This window comes from Euphorbia lathyris, chromosome 6 (assembly GCF_963576675.1).
Source record: "Euphorbia lathyris chromosome 6, ddEupLath1.1, whole genome shotgun sequence".
Lineage (NCBI taxonomy): Eukaryota > Viridiplantae > Streptophyta > Magnoliopsida > Malpighiales > Euphorbiaceae > Euphorbia > Euphorbia lathyris.
The window spans coordinates 65,793,002-65,797,271 of record NC_088915.1 but is presented as its reverse complement, the minus strand read 5'-3'; positions in this window follow the sequence as shown (position 1 = coordinate 65,797,271).

The window sequence follows — 4,270 nt, the reverse complement described above, 5'->3', positions numbered from 1 at the left end:
ATTCCACATACCAATAGTCTCACATCGATTTCATCATATCAAATTAGTGCGGTGAACGTGAACCGAACTAAGCATCCATGGCTCACAATAAAAAGCAAAAAATCATGCTAATTCCTAGTTCATTTATCACCCTCATACATACCCCTCCACAAACACACATGTCATCAAAGATCCCAAACCCCTAACTAAGCCAATCACCCCACTGGACGCTAATGGATTGCCAATACTTTTTAGGTCACAACTCCAAAATTAGATCAAAGTTTAGATAAATGACGAGTTCTTTAGATCTAACATGATGATGATTCCTTAATGGAATGATTATACATCTCATTTACACCATATAAATTGTCCAGGAAAAGATAAATGAGATAAGGATCGAGCATGCAATTGAAATGGAGCATGTTTAGGCTCACTTTGGATCGCTCATACGACACTCTAGCATCCCCCTTAAAGACACTTCTTGATTATCCCGGCCTTCAGACCATAACAAATGGTCTAGAGAGCGAGAGAGGGACATCCAAAAAATCCTGAAGCCACCGTTCTAGATCTCCCTCGGCCATTTTCAACAAAAGTAGGTAGGAAGAATCAATAAATGAGGCATACTCCTCCCAATATAAGTATACCCAATGTGGAGAAACTTTCTAGAAATGTTATACCAGTTCCTAAAATTCTTTAGAGAAAGAATTATCTTAACTTCATCATTGATGAGGTCAACAAGCGACTCAAAAATGTTATGATAGATGTGATGATTGATGCACACATTCTCAAAAGTATAGATATCCGTTTTCCCCTTTATGCTCGGATTCTATGGGAACCTATGCCCCACAATTTTGAATACCCCTCTCTCAAGGAATATAACAGATTAGGACATCCTGTTGTACATGTTAAGAACTTTCAAGATCGCTGGAAATAACCACTACAATTGACATTGTTACGTGTCGACTCTTTCCTACTACCCTTAAAGAAGCGGATGCATATTAGTTTGAGCAACTTCCCACAGGACAAGGCAAACACTGAAAAAACTTTCAAAAGAAAGATAAGCAGGAAGAGGATGGACAAGTCAACTCCCATTAGGTACAGAGATATGTGCAAGTAGTTATATTGCATAAGCACATACACAATTCTCAAAAAACCCTGTATTAAAAATCTGTTATAAAATAGGAGTCCCTTCACATTTCCTAACTTTGATTATTATCGATGTTAGACACACGCATCACGTACATAAAGCCTTTACTTTTGATCAAACTGCCATTTTTGAGAAGCATGTTTTCTTTATTTGCAACGCTCTAACTTTTGAAATCAATAGAACCTATCATAACCTGCAAAAAAAAAAAAAAAACCCTAATGTATGACATATGATTGAAACTCTTAACCTTCTCATGCAGTAACCAAAGTACTCTAAAAACCTCACGTAAGCACACTACCATGAAGAAGTACAATGTTTATTCAGTTTCGAACCTATTCAGGCCTATGATTCCTTAAACTCTTATAAAAGATCGAAGGCTTAAAAAAACTTCACGATGGAATCATCCGGGGGACATATGATATTAGAGTGGTAATCATATTACTCATGTGGACCAATCATGTACGCTTCCTTCATTTGTTCCCCATTTACCCACAAAAGCGTTGAACGTACAACACTCACGCGCCAGGAGTTGACATGTTAGCTACCAATCTCACATCTCTAAACACGGCAAACAGAGTCAGTAGAAGTAAGAGACCCACTCCGTATGACCCCAACTTCCTATAAATATAAGAAACCTCTTTAACATCAAGGTACTTGCTCTCATTCTCCTTGAGCACTTCTTTACTTATTCCATTGCTTTCTCTTTCACCTTCTTGAAGACTTCTATTAACTTTAGCATCTAAGTACATACGTCGATCACCGATCCTTATTTGACCAATTGTTCCTCTTATTGCATGTTCTATTTACACACCACAAACAAAAAGTCTCACATCACTTTCGTCCACATTATCTTTTAGCTATTAAAACGAAGATAGAGTAGTGGTAAGGGTGAAACCACCCCGATAATAAGTGATTTCTAATGGTACAGAGTGTGTCAACATTTTTGCTTCATGTTTTTGCTCTTCAAGTCAAGTAAGAATCTAGTTTTAGGTTGAGTTACTTAATCCAAAATTATTCGATGTATGATTATCTAGACCCCAAATAATTTGTAAATTAAGAAGGCAAACAATATATAATTAAGTCTATACACTTTGTCTGTTTTAAGGATCAAGCCTCTGATCAATTATTTTCTCACATTGAGCTCTTGATCATTAATTCTGTTATGGATTCAGCCCTTAAACTTTTCTGTTGAGTTTGGGCGAAATGACCTTTTGAGGGATTGATCCTGTTGACGTGGACATTTTTACTTCCGGTGAACAAATAAAAAAATAACTTTCTTGACTAGGGGAGATAAACTAAAAAGTAAAAAGAAATTGTGGAAATTAATTTCCACTAGGTTCTTTCAAACTGGAAATCGAGGTTGGAAGAATTTGCTAGAAATGGATATTGTTATTAAGGGAGAAGATCGATTTGGCGATTCTAATGCTGGAAATCGCGAAATGGGAGAGGAGAAGATCGAGGTTGGAATAACTTGCTGGCAATTGATTTTTGTAATTTTTTTTTACTCTTTAACTATCCTAGTCAATAAACTCTTATTTTTATTTGTCCACGTCAATAGACCAAATCGTCCTAACGATGTGTGCTACCCAACTCGACAGAAAAGTTAAATAAGAGCAAAATCTATAACAGAATCAACAATCAAGAGTTCAATGTAGAAAAATAATTGACCAGATCCTTAAAAATTATAATATTTGATCTTTAAAATAGGTAAATTTCAGACTTAATTAATTATGCTTTTTGCTAATTAAAAAGTCTAAAGATAAAATTTTAACATTTGTTACATTACTAATATATCTACACTTAGAAAAAATGTTACTTGCAAATTTGAAATCCCATTTTTTATTTTGGGTTAATTACAAATAGATGTCATATAGTTTCACGGATTTATAGATAGATATATATGATATTTTTCGTTATAAATGCAATATTGTTTGCAAAATTTTCATGTTTTATTGATCATGCTAAATTTGACCGATAACGACATCAAAATAAAAATTTTCAAGAATAAAAATTGTTTAGTACCATATTTACCATGAAACCACATTTTTTATTTTTCAAAATCATGATTTTTGAAATTTTCTCTCTCTAAACATTAATTTTATCTCTCATAAAAAAAATAACACCTAAATGACTTCAACCCTAAAAAGTTAAAGAATTAAAATTGCTTAAAATATCATCTAACTCTTGAAACTTTTCATTTTGAGATTGTTATCGGTCAAATTTACAAAGTCAATAAAAAATGAAATTTTTGCAAATCGCAGTATTACGTTACCCATATGCAAATCCGTGAAACAACATGGTATCTATTTATAATTAATCCTTTTATTTTCAAGTCGCAATTTCGGCCTAAATAATTGAGTGTTTGGTAGCTCATTTTTCACCTTATATTTGCATTTTCAATAAAAATGAGAGTTTATGGACACTCCTGTATGTCTTTTATAGCTGACAAGTAATTTTTTATAAAAACAGAGAATCTCTACTTTTTAGAAAAATAGTTTTTTCAAACAGCAACCATCAAACCCTAACCGCAAATAAAAACCAGCAAACGGCAAACAACAGGTAAAACAAACGGGTCCAAAGCCTAATTATCATCTATTTTTCTCATTAATGATTTAATGTGAGCGGATCGGTAAATCTATGAATAAAAGTAGACCCGGCAAAGTGACACACGACCCGATGACACGACACGGGCACGACATGCTTTTTTAGTGTAGTGTTTAGGGTTTTATGACACGATACGAAATGACACGTTAATTTTCTTGTCAACCCGAAAACATGAAACTGACACGGATATTGAAAATTATTGTTATATTTTCTCGTGTTTTTATGTCACTTTATTAATAAAGATAATAAAATTATAATTATTAATTGCAAATATTGATTTGAATTTCCTAAATTCTTATAAACACATTACATGACCCTCTAACATGATATTATCGAACTTTTCGATAATTATTGTTAACATACTAATCTAAAAATGATATAAAACGTTTAAAAACAGTACCATATCTTTTTATATTTTTAAGAGTTATTATTAATATATATGCATAACAAAATTACATGTAACCCGAAAACACGACACGAAATCGACACTAACCCGAAAAGGTTAACACGACTTTGACACGAAAGTTTTTGGGTTGGATT